This window comes from Hemiscyllium ocellatum, chromosome X (assembly GCF_020745735.1).
Source record: "Hemiscyllium ocellatum isolate sHemOce1 chromosome X, sHemOce1.pat.X.cur, whole genome shotgun sequence".
NCBI lineage: Eukaryota > Metazoa > Chordata > Chondrichthyes > Orectolobiformes > Hemiscylliidae > Hemiscyllium > Hemiscyllium ocellatum.
The window spans coordinates 4,747,724-4,762,723 of NC_083453.1; positions in this window are offsets into that span (position 1 = coordinate 4,747,724).

Consider the following 15,000-nt stretch of genomic DNA (forward strand, 5'->3'; position numbering starts at 1 on the left):
GTGAGTGTGTGAGTGATTGAGTGTGAGTGAGTGTGTGAGTGAGTGAGTGTGTGAGTGAGTGTGTGTGAGTGAGTGAGTGTGAGTGTGAGTGTGTGTGGGAGTGTGTGTGAGAGTGTGTGTGACTGTGTATGTGTGAGTGAATGAGTGTGTGTGTGAGTGTGAGTGAGTGTGTGTGGGTGAGTGAGTGCGAGTGAGTGTGTGAGTGTGAGTGTGTGTGAGTGAGTGTGTGTGGGAGTGTGTGTGAGAGTGTGTGAGAGTGTGTGTGACTGCGTATGTGTGTGAGTGAGTGTGTGAGTGTGTGTGTGACTGCGAATGAGTGAGTGAGTGTGTGTGTGTGAGTGAGTGTGTGTGAGCATGTGAGTGAGTGTTTGTGAGTATGTGTGTGAGTGAGTGTGTGTGTGTGAGTGAGTGTGAGTGAATGTGTGAGTGAGTGTGTGTGTGTGTGAGTGTGTGTGAGTGAGTATGTGAGTGTGAGTGAGTGTGTAAGTGACTGAGTGTGTGTGAATGGGGGTGTGTGAGTGAGTGTGTGTGTGTGAGTGTATTTGAGTGTGTGTGTGTCAGTGAGTGTGTGTGAGTGTGAGTGTGAGCGAGTGTGTGTGTGAGTGTGTTTGTGTGTGTGTATGTATGTGAATGTGTCTGTGAGTGTGTGTGTTTGAGTGAGTGTGAGTGTGTGTGTGTGAATGTGTGTGTGAGTGTGTGTGAATGAGTGTGCGTGTGTGTGAGTGAGTGTGTGAGTGAGTGTGAGTGAGTGAGTGTGTAAGTGACTGAGTGTGTGTGAATGGGGGTGTGTGAGTGAGTGTGAGTGTGTGAGTGTATTTGAGTGTGTGTGAGTGTGCGAGTGCGAGTGAGTGAGTGTGTGAGTGTTAGGGAGCGTGAGTGGGTGTGAGTGAGTGTGTGTGTGTGTGAGTGTGAGTGTGTGTGTGATTGAGTGTGAGTGTGTGTGTCAGTGAATGTGTGTTTGTGAGTGTGAGTGAATATGAGTGTGTGTGAGCTTGAGTGTGAGTGTTAGTGAGTGTGAGTGTGTGAGTGAGTGTGAGTGTGTGAGTGTGAATGTGTGAATGTGAGTGTAAGTGTGAGTGTGTGAGTGAGTCTGTGTGTGTGTGAGTGCGAGTGAATGTGTGTGAGTGTGTGTGTTAGTGAGTATGAGTGTGTGTTAGTGTGTGTGTCAGTGAGTGTGTGTGTTTGTGAGTGTGAGTGTGTGTGTGAGTTTGAGTGTGTGTTAGTGAGTGTGAGTGTGAGAGAGGGTGTGAGTGAGTGTCTGTGTGTGTGAGTGCGAGTGAGTGTGTGTGTGAGTGTGTGTGTGAGAGTGTGAGTGTGTGTGTCAGTGAGTGTGTGTGTTTGTGAGTGAATGTGTCAGTGCGTGAGTGAGTTTGTGTGAGTGGATGTGTATGAGTGTGTGAGTGTATGAACGTGAGTGTATGTGAGTGATTGAGTGTGAGTGAGTGTGTGAATGAGTGTGTGTGAATGAGTGAGTGTGTGAGTGAGTGTGTGTGTGTGAGTGAGTGTGTGAGTGTATGAGTGAGTGAGTGTGTGAGTGAGTGTGTGTGTGTGTGAGTGAGTGTGTGTGTGTGAGTGAGTGTGTGTGTGAGTGTGTGAGTGTGAGTGTGTGAGTGAGTGAGTGTGTATGTGTGAGTGAGTGTGTGAGTGTGTGTGTGAGTGTGAGTGAGTGTGTGTGTGAGTGAGTGTGTGAGAGTGTGAGTGAGTGTGTGACTGTGTATGTGTGAGTGAATGAGTGTGTGTGTGAGTGTGAGTGAGTGTGTGTGAGTGAGAGTGTGTGTGTGTGAGTGAGTGTGTGACTGAGTGAGTGTGTGAGTGAGTGTGTGAGTGTGAGTGAGTGTGTGTGGGAGTGTGTGTGAGAGTGTGTGAGAGTTTGTGTGACTGTGTATGTGTGAGTGAGTGAGTGTGTGAGTGTGTGTGTGTGAGTGCGAATGAGTGAGTGAGTGTGTGTGTGAGTGTGTGAGTGAGTGAGTGTGTGTGAGTGTGTGTGTATGTGTGAGTGAGTGTGTGAGTGTGAGTGAGTGTGTGTGAGTGAGTATGTGAGTGAGTGTTTGTGAGTATGTGTGTGAGTGTGTGAGTGCGAATGAGTGAGTGAGTGTGTGTGTGTGAGTGTGTGAGTGAGTGAGTGTGTGTGAGTGTGTGTGTATGTGTGCGTGAGTGTGTGAGTGTGTGTGTGAGTGTGAGTGAGTGTGTGTGAGTGAGTATGTGAGTGAGTGTTTGTGAGTATGTGTGTGAGTGAGTGAGTGCGAATGAGTGAATGAGTGTGTGTGTGTGAGTGTGATAGTGTGTGAGTGTGTATGTGTGAGTGAGTGAGTGTGTATGTGTGAGTGAGTGTGTGAGTGTGTGTGTGTGAGTGTGAGTGTTTGTGAGTATGTGTGTGAGTGAGTGTGTAAGTGAGTGAGTGTGTAAGTGAGTGTGTGAGTGAGTGTGTGTGAGTGTGTGTGAGTGAGTGTGTGAGTGTGAGTGAGTGAGTATGTGTGAGTGAGTATGTGAGTGAGTGTTTGTGAGTATGTGTGTGAGTGAGTGTGTGTGTGTGAGTGAGTGTGTGTGTGTGTGTGTGAGTGAGTGTGTGTTAGTGTGAGTGAGTGAGTGTGAGTATGTGTGTGAGTGAGTGTGTGAGTGAGTGTGTGTGTGGGCTGCCCCGATGGGCTGAATACGATGGCACCAACTGTCCAGTGCCACCTTACTGTGGGAGAGCTGACACTCCAGAGGGCTGGCTGACTCCAAAGCCCCATAAGTGCTCCTTAGTGCCTTGGTCACGCTGAAGGGAGTCGGCCCTTCCTGGACCGTCAGCTCTCCTCCTGCTGTGTTTTCACATCTCATTGTTCGGAGCTAGGAGGCAGGCCTGACACGGCCCTGAACCGCATTGTCCAGGCTGGCTGCATTGTTCTCTCCCCCGGGGCAATGGATTCTTGTCCTCACAATGAGTTTCACACAAAGTGTATGAATGTGCAGGGGACCCCTGGACCATCGAGGAGCACTGGGGAATTCAGGGGACAGACTGATTTAAAGCTTGCAGCTTTGACTTGGCCTCAGCCATCAGTGCCCGAACTGTCCAGCCTCAGCATTTCAAAGCAGCCTTTCTAAACAGTGAGGGCCAGCAGGCTGGTCACCTAGACAGTGTGTGAACCGAATATTACCTTTATCCAATGGCAGTGCAAGGCAGGGAATGAGAGGGGCTGAGTTATCTCCCATCACATTAAGGAGGGCTCTACTTTCATGACAGGCACTTGGCCAATTCCTACATTTTTTTCCCCTTATTCATCCACAAGGTGAGGGGGTCACTGGATTGGCCAGCATTTATTGCCCATCCCAGAGGGTAGTTGAGAGTCACATGTCAGCCCAGACCAGGTAAGGATGGCAGTTTCCTTCGCGAGCAAAGAACTTGCATTTACATAGCACCTTTCACGTCCCCGGGAAGCTCCACAGCATTTTCCAGCTGATTAAGTAGCTTGGAAATGTGGCGGTTGTTGGGACCCAGAGAAATGCAAATTTGTGCACAGCTAGCCCAGTGACTGTCCCCTGCACTCCCTCCAATGGCAAAGATATCCTTTCTCTGGGACGGAGACCAGAATTGTACAGAATATTCCAAGCCTGCTCTCACCAATGCTCTCTATCACTGCAGTAAGACATCCTGGCTCCTGGACTCAAATCCTCGAATGGCCAATGTACCATTTGCCTTTTGATTTGATTTGATTTAGGATTAGACTGGATTAGATCAGATTCCCGACAGTGTGGAAACAGGCCCTTCAGCCCAACCAGTCCACACCGACTCCCGAAGAGTAACCCACCCAGACCCATTCCCGTACCCTATATTTACCCCTGACTAATGTCCCTAACGCTACCTCAGTACAGTGAAAAGTTGTGTTTTGCATGCACTGCAGGCAGACGATACCATACAAAGCCTATCAGGGTGCCAGAACAGAGCCAGGAATACAACGTTACGGCTGCAGAGATGTTGCACCAAAAACAAATTCAACCTTCGATTTGAAATTTGCGCGGTCCATTGAGGAGTCCGATAACAATGGGGAAGAAGCTGTTCTTGAATCTGTTGGTACGTGTGTTTAAGCTTCTCTGCCCGATGGAAGAGGGGGGGAAGAGGGTGTACCCGGGGTGGGAGGGGTCTGTGATGATGTTGGCTGCCTTCCCAAGGCGGTGGGAAGTGTAGACAGAGTCAGTGGATGGAAGGTTGGGTTGTGCGAGGGACTGGGCTGTGTTCACTACTCCCTGTAGATTGTTACAGCCCTGGGCAGAGCAGCTGCTGTACCAAGCCGTGATCCACCCGGATCTATGGTGCATCTATAAAAGTTGGTGAGGGTTCTCATGGGCATGCCCCATTTCCTTCGCCCCTGACTTGCTGTGCCTTCTAGACTAACACATCAATGTAGGAGTTCCAGGCCACATTGGTGATCGTCACTCCGAGGAACCTGACCCACTCGACCTCAGCTGCATTGATGTGGACCGGGGCGTGCCCTCCGCTCTGCTTCCTGACGTCGGTGATCGGTTCTTTAGTTTGGCTGATGTTGAGGGAGAGCTTATCTTTACCCCAAACACTCTACCTCTTTCCTGTATTCTGTCTCGTCATTGTGTGATACCCAGCCCACAACGGGAATGTTGCCAGTGAACTTGGAGATGGAGCTGGAATGAAAGGCGGCCACACAGACATGAGTACATAGGGCGTGCAGTAAGGGGCACCAGTATCGAGGGGCGAGTTGCAGAGGGGGGGGCAGCATTGACCTCGATCTTGGAATGTGGCAATTAGTTTGGTTGGGATGACACTGTCGAGCTTATCGTCTAAAAGTAGAGTTTCTGATCGCTTCCTGCCCTTGCCTGTTGCGTTTCATTGGCTGGTGTACCCAGATCCCTTTGTGCGTTCACACTACCTCAACAGATCACCATTTAAGGTTAAAATCTTCGAGTAAAAAATGAGGTCTGCAGATGCTGGAGATCACAGCTGCAAATGTGTTGCTGGTCAAAGCACAGCAGGTTAGGCAGCATCTATTCCTGAGATGCTGCCTAACCTGCTGTGCTTTGACCAGCAACACATTTGCAGCAGATCACCATTTAAGTCATCCTCTTCCATTCTGGTTTTCATACCAAAGTGTCGAAATTCACATTTACCCACTGGCCAGGCGCTTGCTCAGCTGGAAATGGGAGGGTCTGTAAAATGCTCCGTGTAACTGCTGTACTCGAAAAAGGAGATAGAAGCCAGGAAAGTACATCTGTCACCGGGAAGATGTTAGAACCTATTATGAAAGAGGTGAGAACAGGGCAGTGTTGGAAGTTCTCAGTCACCAGGTCGAATCGATACGGTTGGGTTGAAGTAATTTACTGGAGTTTTTGAGGAAATCAAAGGTTACTGAAGAAAATACAAGCCCATGGTATAGGTGAGAACATTTTAGTACGCAGAGAGAAGCTTGGCTGGATAACAGCAAGCGGGGGGGGAGTCGGAACAAATGGGTCACAGAGTCTTCTGGTCAAACAGCACAGAAATAGGCCCTTTGGTCTGACCAATCCATGCCGAACATAATCCCAAACTAAACTCATCCCACTTGCCTGCATAATCCCTCCAAACCTTTCCTCTTCATGTCCTGATCCAAACGTCTTTTAAACATTGTAACTGTCCCCACATCCACCACTTCCTCAGGAAGTTCATCCCACACAGGAACCACTCTCTGTGTAAAACAATTACCCTTGTGTCCTTTTTAAATCTTTCTCCTCTCACCTTAAAAAGTATCCTCCCCAGTCTTGAAATCCCCCATTCTCAGGGAAAACACCCTTATCATTCACCTTATCTCTATCCCTCATGATTTTACGAACCTTTATATTGACTTCAGGAAGGAAGGAGGAGAACACCCCCCCCCCCCCCCATCTACACCAACAGAGTGGAGGTTGAGAGGGTTGAGCGTGTCAAGTTTCTCAGAGTGACAATAGCTGACAGTCTGTCCTGGTCTCCCCACGTACAGTCAATGTGACAGTCAAGGAGGTGTAATAATGTCTCTCCTTCCTCACGCAGCTCAGGAAATTCTGCGTGTCCACCAGCACCCTCACCAACATCTCCAGATGTTCCACAGAAAGCAGACTGTCCAGGTACGTAACGGTCTGGTGTGGTAACTGCTCTGCCCAGGACTGTAACAAATTACAGAAGGTGGGATGCACAGCCCAGACCATCACAAAAAGCCAACCCCCCCCCTCCACAGACTCCATTGATATGTGGTGGAAAGGCTGCCAACCTCATCAAAGACCCCTCCCACCCCGAGGATGCTCTCTGCAACCCCTTCCATCAGGGCTGAAGAGACAGAAGCTTGAACACACGCTCCAGCAGGTTCAGGGACAGCTTCTTCCCAGCTGTTATTAGGTTCCTGAATGGACCTCTCCAACTCCAAATCATGTTGATCATTCCTAGTGCACACCCTGTGCAGTGTAACTCTGTATGCTTCTCTCTGTCCATGTACCCTATGATCTGTGAGTCCTTGCTTACCAGGATCTGCCTGTACTGCTGACAAAACAAAGCTTTTCACTGTACTTAGGTACATGTGAGTATTATAAATCAAATCAAATGGTTATCAATAGGTTACTTGAGCGGGCAAAGACTTGACAAGTTGACTATAACGTGAGAAAGGGTGACATTGTCGATTTTGATAACAAGAACAAAAACAAACCCTCACACTACCTTAAATACTGAGGGGTTGCAGTGCTCTGAGATGCGCAGAGAGACTCGGGTGTCCCAGTGTGTGGATCACAGAAGGATAGTCTGCAGGTACAGCATGGAATAGGGAAAGCCAGCAGATGGTGATGGGTTATTGCGAGGGGAATTGAAGACAAGAGTTGGGAGGTTATGTTTCAGCTGTACAGAGCAATGCTGGGACCACATCTGGAGCAGGGTGGACAGGACTACATTGAAGGAAGGATCGAAATTCATTGGAAGCAAAACCAGGAGGAGTTAGAACAAGCTCGACGTGCAATTGGGAGGGTTTGGAAGAAGGAGGCGATTTGATTGAAAGATGTAAGGCTGTGATGGGCCTTGCCGAGATGGATTTGGGAAAGATGCTACATGTGCGAGTCTAGATTGAAGGGTGACTGTTTCGAATGCAGGGGTTAAAACAGGGATGAGGGGAATTGATCTGTCAGGGGGTCAAGAGTCTTTGGAAAGCTCTGCCCTGAAGGTGATGGAAGCAAAGTCCTTGAATCTTTTTAATACAAAGACAGGGATCTGGGTGAAAGATGATCAGGGATCGGTGGGAAGGTGAAGTAATCACCACAGCCATGATCGTACTGAAAGGGAGAGCAGCTGCAAGGGGGGGCGTTTCTAATTCGGGACGTTTCCATGTTTGTTTCAGCCCCAGGTGAATGCCCGATCGTTTCCTTACATTTCAGAGCTCGGACACAAGGAATGGTCCTTTGTGCATTTTCTTTGCTATATGAGAGTGGCTGACAGCTCTCAAACCCAAACTGGGGGAATGAGGCCGAGATGATGGCACAACACTGACAAGGTGTGTGTGTGTGTGTGTGTGTGTGTGTGTATGTGTGAGAGTGTGTGTGTGTGTGTGTGTGTGTGTGTGTGTATGTGTGAGTGTGTGTGTGTGTGTGAGAGTGTGTGTGTGTGAGTGTGTGTGTGTGAGTGTGTGTGTGAGCATGTGTGTGTGAGTGAGCGTGTGTGTGTGTGTGTGTGTGTGAGTGTGTGTGTGTGTGTGTGAATGTGTGTGAGTGCCTGTGAGTGTATGTGTGAGTGTGTGTGTATGTGTGAGAGTGTGTGTGTATGTGTGAGTGTGTGTGTATGTATGTGTGAGTGCGTGTGTGTGTGAGAGTGGGTGTGTGTGAGTGTGTGTGTGTGAGCGTGTGTGTGAGCATGTGTGTGTGACTGAGTGTGTGTGTGTGTGTGAGTGTGCATGTGTGTTAGAGTGTGCGTGTGTAAGCGTGAGTGTGTATGTGTGTGAGTGTGAGCGTGCGTGTGTGTTAGAGTGTGTGTATGTGTGAGTATGTGTGTATCTGTGTGTGTGAGTGTGAGTGTGTGTGCATGTGTGAGTGTGTGTGTGTGATTGTGAGTGTTTGTGAGTGTGTGTGTATGTGTGTGTGAGTGTGTGTGAGAATGTGTGTGTGTGAGATTGTGAGTGTGCCTGAGAGAGTGTGTGTGTGTGTGTGTGTGAGAGTGTGCGTTTGTTAGTGTGTGTGTGTGAGTGTGTGTGTGCGTGAGTGTTTGTGAGTGTGTGAGTGTGTGTGTGAGTGTGTGTGTGTTTGTGTGTGAGTGCTTGTGTGTGAGGGCGTGTGTGTTAGAGTATGTGTGAGTGTGTCAGCGTGTGTGAGTGCGCGTGTTGTGTGTGTGAGTGTGTGCGCGTGAGTGTTTGTGAGTGTGTGCGTATGTGTGTGTGTGAGTGTGTGTGTATATGTGTGTGTGTGAGTGTGTGTTTGTGTGAGTGAGTGTGCGTGAGTGTGTGTGTGAGAGCGAGTATGTGTGTATGTATATCAGTGAATGAGTGTGAGTGTGTATGTGTGAGTGTGTGTGTGTGTATGTGTGAGTGTGTCTGTGAGTGTGTGTGGGTGTGTGTATGTGAGTGTGTGTGTCTGTGAGTGTGTGTGTGTATGTGTCTGTGAGTGTGTGTGTGTCTGTGAGTTGTGTAGGAGTGTGAGTGTGTGTGTGTGTGAGTGAGCATGTATATCGGTGTGTATGTGTGAGTGTGAGTGAGTGTGTGTGTGAGTGTGTGTGTGTGTGAGTGTGTGTGTGTGTATGTGTGTGTGTATGTGTATGTGTGTGAGTGAGTATGTGTGTGAGTGTGTGTGTATATCGGTGTGTGAGTGTGTGTGGGTGTGTGTGTGTGTTATGTGTGTGTGTATGTGTGTGTGTGTGTGTGCGCATGTGTGAGTGTGAGTGAGTGTTTGTGACTGTGTGTGTATGCGTGAGTGTGAGTGTGTGTGTGAGAATTTATATGTGTGTGAGTGTGTGTGTGTATGTGTGAGTGTGTGTTTGTGTGTGTGAGTGAGTCTGTGTGTGTGTGTGAGTGTGTGTGTGAGTGAGTATGTATATTGGTGAGTGAGTGTGTGTGAGTGTGTGTGTGTGAGTTGTGTGTGAGCGTGTGTATGTGAGTGTGAGTGTGTGAGTGTGAGTGTGTATATCGGTGAGTGAGTGAGTGTGAGTGTGAATGTGTATGTGAGTGTGTGTGTGTTTGTGAGTGTGAGTGTGAGTGTGTGTGTATATTGGTGAGTGTGTGAGTGCGTATGTGTTAGAGTGTGTGTGTGAGAGACTGTGAGTGTGAGTGTGTGTGCGTGTGTGCGAGCGCGTGTGTGCGAGTGGGTGTGAGTGTGTGTGTGTGTATGTGTGTGTGTGTGAGTGTGTGTATGTGTGAGTGTGTGTGTGTGTATGTGTGAGTGTGAGTGAGGGTGTATGTGTGTATGTGTGTGTGTGTGTCTGTGAGTGTGTGTGTGTCTGTGAGTGTGTATGTGTGTGTGTGTGTCTGTGAGTGTGTATGTGTCTGTGAGTGTGTTTGGGTGTGTGTGGGCGTGTGTCTGTGTGTGTGTCTGTGAGTGAGTGTGGATGTGTGTGTATGTGTGTGTGTGTCTGTGAGTGTGTGTGGGTGTGTGTATGTGTCTGTGAGTGTGTGTGTCTGTGTGTGTGTGGGAGTGTGAGTGTGTGTGTGAGTGAGTATGTGTGTGAGTGTGTGTGTATATCGGTGTGTTTGTGTGAGTGTGAGTGAGTGTGTGTGTGAGTGTGAGTGAGTGTGTGTGTATGTGTGTGTGAGTGTGTATGTGTATGTGTGTGTGAGTGAGTACGTGTGTGAGTGTGTGAGTGTGTGAGTGTGTGTGTATATCGGTGTGTGAGTGTGTTTGGGTGTGTGTGTGTTATGTGTGTGTGTGTATGTGTGTGTATGTGTGAGTGTGTGTGCGCATGTGTGACTGAGTGTTTGTGAGTGTTTGTGAGTGTGTGTGTATGCGTGAGTGTAAGTGTGTGTGTATGCATGTGTGTGAGAATTTATATGTGTGTGAGTGTGTGTGTGTGTATGTGTGAGTGTGAGTGTGTGAGTGTGAGTGTGTGTTTGTGTGTGTGAGTGAGTCTGTGTGTGTGTATGTGTGTGAGTGAGTATGTATATCGGTGAGTGAGTGTGTGTGAGTGTGAGTGTGTGTGTGTGAGAGTTGTGTGTGAGTGTGTGTATGTGTATGTGAGTGTGTGAGTGTGAGTGTGTGAGTGTGTTTGTGTGTGTGAGTGAGTCTGTGTGTGTGTATGTGTGTGAGTGTGTATATCGGTGAGTGAGTGTGTGTGAGTGTGAGTGTGTGTGTGTTTGTGAGTGTGAGTGAGTGTGTGAATGTGTGTGTATATTGGTGAGTGTGTGAGTGCGTATGTGTTAGAGTATGTGTGTGAGAGACTGTGAGTGTGAGTGTGCGTGTGTGTGAGTGCGTGTGTGTGAGTGTGTGTATGTGTGAGTGTGTGTGTATGTGTGAGTGTGTGTGTGAGTGTGTGTGAGTGTGTATATCGGTGAGTGAGTGTGTGTGAGTGTGAGTGTGTATGTGAGTGTGTGTGTGTTTGTGAGTGTGAGTGAGTGTGTGAGTGTGTGTGTATATTGGTGAGTGTGTGAGTGCGTATGTGTTAGAGTGTGTGTGAGAGAGACTGTGAGTGTGAGTGTGTGTGCGTGTGTGCGAGTGGGTGTGAGTGTGTGTGTGAGTGTGTGTGTATGTGTGAGTGTGTGTGTGTGTGTGAGTGTGTGTATGTGTGTGTGTGTTTGTGTGTGTGAGTGAGTGTGCGTGAGTATGTGTGTGAGAGCGAGTATGTGTGTGAGTGTGTGTGTATATCAGTGAGTGAGTGTGAGTGAGGGCGTATGTGTGTATATGTGTGTGTGTGGGTGTGTGTCTGTGAGTGTGTATGTGTGTGTATGTGTCTGTGAGTGTGTGTGGGTGTGTGTGGGCGTGTGTCTGTGTGTGTGTCTGTGAGTGAGTGTGGGTGTGTGTGTATGTGTGTGTATGTGTGTGTGTGTCTGTGAGCGTGTGTGGGTGTGTGTGTGTCTGTGAGTGTTGTGTGTCTGTGAGTGTGTGTGGGAGTGTGAGTGTGTGTGTGTGAGTGAGTATGTGTGTGAGTGTGTGTGTATATCGGTGTGTATGTGTGAGTTTGTGTGTGAGTGTGAGTGTTTGTGTGTGAGTGTGAGTGAGTGTGTGTGTATGTGTGTGTGAGTGTGTATGTGTGTGTATGTGTCTGTGAGTGTGTGTGGGTGTGTGTGGGCGTGTGTCTGTGTGTGTGTCTGTGAGTGAGTGTGGGTGTGTGTGTATGTGTGAGTATGTGTGTATCTTTGTGTGTGAGTGTGAGTGTGTGTGCATGTGTGAGTGTGTGTGTGTGATTGTGTGTGAGTGTGAGTGTTTGTGAGTGTGTGTGTATGTGTGTGTGAGTGTGTGTGAGAATGTGTGTGTGTGAGATTGTGAGTGTGCCTGAGAGAGTGTGTGTGTGTGTGTGTGTGTGAGAGTGTGCGTTTGTTAGTGTGTGTGTGTGAGTGTGTGTGTGCGTGAGTGTTTGTGAGTGTGTGAGTGTGTGTGTTTGTGTGTGAGTGCTTGTGTGTGAGGGCGTGTGTGTTAGAGTATGTGTGAGTGTGTCAGCGTGTGTGAGTGCGCGTGTTGTGTGTGTGAGTGTGTGTGCGTGAGTGTTTGTGAGTGTGTGCGTATGTGTGTGTGTGAGTGTGTGTGTATATGTGTGTGTGTGAGTGTGTGTTTGTGTGAGTGAGTGTGCGTGAGTGTGTGTGTGAGAGCGAGTATGTGTGTATGTATATCAGTGAATGAGTGTGAGTGTGTATGTGTGAGTGTGTGTGTGTGTATGTGTGAGTGTGAGTGAGGGTGTATGTGTGTGTGTGGGTGTGTGTGTCTGTGAGTGTGTGTGTGTGTGTCTGTGAGTGTGTATGTGTGTGAATGTATCTGTGATTGTGTGTGGGTGTGTGTAGGTGTGTGTCTGTGTGTATGTCTGTGAGTGAGTGTGGGTGTGTGTGTATGTGTGTGTGTGTCTGTGAGTGTGTGTGGGTGTGTGTATGTGAGTGTGTGTGTCTGTGAGTGTGTGTGTGTATGTGTCTGTGAGTGTGTGTGTGTCTGTGAGTTGTGTAGGAGTGTGAGTGTGTGTGTGTGTGAGTGAGCATGTATATCAGTGTGTATGTGTGAGTGTGAGTGTGTGTGTGTGTGAGTGTGTGTGTGTGTGTATGTGTGTGTGTATGTGTATGTGTGTGAGTGAGTATGTGTGTGAGTGTGTGTGTATATCGGTGTGTGAGTGTGTGTGGGTGTGTGTGTGTTATGTGTGTGTGTATGTGTGTGTGTGTGTGTGTGCGCATGTGTGAGTGTGTGTGAGTGAGTGTTTGTGACTGTGTGTGTATGCGTGGGTGTGAGTGTGTGTGTGAGAATTTATATGTGTGTGAGTGTGTGTGTGTATGTGTGAGTGTGTGTTTGTGTGTGTGAGTGAGTCTGTGTGTGTGTGTGAGTGTGTGTGTGAGTGAGTATGTATATTGGTGAGTGAGTGTGTGTGAGTGTGAGTGTGTGTGTGAGTTGTGTGTGAGCGTGTGTATGTGAGTGTGAGTGTGTGAGTGTGAGTGTGTATATCGGTGAGTGAGTGAGTGTGAGTGTGAATGTGTATGTGAGTGTGTGTGTGTTTGTGAGTGTGAGTGTGTGTGTATATTGGTGAGTGTGTGAGTGCGTATGTGTTAGAGTGTGTGTGTGAGAGACTGTGAGTGTGAGTGTGTGTGCGTGTGTGCGAGTGCGTGTGTGCGAGTGGGTGTGAGTGTGTGTGTGTATGTGTGTGTGTGTGAGTGTGTGTATGTGTGAGTGTGTGTGTGTATGTGTGAGTGTGAGTGAGGGTGTATGTGTGTATGTGTGTGTGTGTGTGTGTCTGTGAGTGTGTGTGTGTCTGTGAGTGTGTATGTGTGTGTATGTGTCTGTGAGTGTGTTTGGGTGTGTGTGGGCGTGTGTCTGTGTGTGTGTCTGTGAGTGAGTGTGTATGTGTGTGTATGTGTCTGTGAGTGTGTTTGGGTGTGTGTGGGCGTGTGTCTGTGTGTGTGTCTGTGAGTGAGTGTGGATGTGTGTGTATGTGTGTGTGTGTCTGTGAGTGTGTGTGGGTGTGTGTATGTGTCTGTGAGTGTGTGTGTCTGTGTGTGTGGGAGTGTGAGTGTGTGTGTGAGTGAGTATGTGTGTGAGTGTGTGTGTATATCGGTGTGTTTGTGTGAGTGTGAGTGAGTGTGTGTGTGAGTGTGAGTGAGTGTGTGTGTATGTGTGTGTGAGTGTGTATGTGTATGTGTGTGTGAGTGAGTACGTGTGTGAGTGTGTGAGTGTGTGTGTATATCGGTGTGTGAGTGTGTTTGGGTGTGTGTGTGTTATGTGTGTGTGTGTATGTGTGAGTGTGTGTGCGCATGTGTGACTGAGTGTTTGTGAGTGTTTGTGAGTGTGTGTGTATGCGTGAGTGTGAGTGTGTGTGTATGCATGTGTGTGAGAATTTATATGTGTGTGAGTGTGTGTGTGTATGTGTGAGTGTGAGTGTGTGAGTGTGAGTGTGTGTTTGTGTGTGTGAGTGAGTCTGTGTGTGTGTATGTGTGTGAGTGAGTATGTATATCGGTGAGTGAGTGTGTGTGAGTGTGAGTGTGTGTGTGTGAGAGTTGTGTGTGAGTGTGTGTGTGTGTATGTGAGTGTGAGTGTGTGAGTGTGAGTGTGTGTTTGTGTGTGTGAGTGAGTCTGTGTGTGTGTATGTGTGTGAGTGAGTATGTATATCGGTGAGTGAGTGTGTGTGAGTGTGAGTGTGTGTGTGTGAGAGTTGTGTGTGAGTGTGTGTGTGTGTATGTGAGTGTGTGAGTGTGAGTGTGTGAGTGTGTTTGTGAGTGTGAGTGAGTGTGTGAGTGTGTGTGTATATTGGTGAGTGTGTGAGTGCGTATGTGTTAGAGTGTGTGTGAGAGAGAGTGTGAGTGTGTGTGCGTGTGTGCGAGTGGGTGTGAGTGTGTGTGTGAGTGTGTGTGTATGTGTGAGTGTGTGTGTGTGTGAGTGTGTGTATGTGTGTGTGTGTTTGTGTGTGTGAGTGAGTGTGCGTGAGTATGTGTGTGAGAGCGAGTATGTGTGTGAGTGTGTGTGTATATCAGTGAGTGAGTGTGAGTGTGTATGTGTGAGTGTGTGTGTGTATGTGTGAGTGTGTGAGGGCGTATGTGTGTATATGTGAGTGTGTGAGTGTGAGTGTGTGAGTGTGTTTGTGTGTGTGAGTGAGTCTGTGTGTGTGTATGTGTGTGAGTGTGTATATCGGTGAGTGAGTGTGTGTGAGTGTGAGTGTGTGTGTGTTTGTGAGTGTGAGTGAGTGTGTGAATGTGTGTGTATATTGGTGAGTGTGTGAGTGCGTATGTGTTAGAGTATGTGTGTGAGAGACTGTGAGTGTGAGTGTGCGTGTGTGTGAGTGCGTGTGTGTGAGTGTGTGTATGTGTGAGTGTGTGTGTATGTGTGAGTGTGTGTGTGAGTGTGTGTGAGTGTGAGTGTTTGTGAGTGTGTGTGTATGCGTGAGTGTGTTTATGTGTGTGTGTGAGAATTTATATGTGTGTGAGTGTGTGTGTGTATATGTGAGTGTGAGTGTGTGTGTGAGTGTGTTTGTGTGTGAGTGAGTCTGTGTGTGTATGTGTGTGAGTGTGAGTGTGTATATCGGTGAGTGAGTGTGTGTGAGTGTGAGTGTGAGTGTGTATGTGAGTGTGTGTGTGTTTGTGAGTGTGAGTGAGTGTGTGAGTGTGTGTGTATATTGGTGAGTGTGTGAGTGCGTATGTGTTAGAGTGTGTGTGAGAGAGACTGTGAGTGTGAGTGTGTGTGCGTGTGTGTGAGTGCGTGTGTGCGAGTGGGTGTGAGTGTGTGTGTGAGTGTGTGTGTGTGTGTGAGTGTGTGTATGTGTGTGTGTTTGTGTGTGTGAGTGAGTGTGCGTGAGTATGTGTGTGAGAGCGAGTATGTGTGTGAGTGTGTGTGTATATCAGTGAGTGAGTGTGAGTGTGTATGTGTGAGTGTGTGTGTGTATGTGTGAGTGTGAGTGAGGGCGTATGT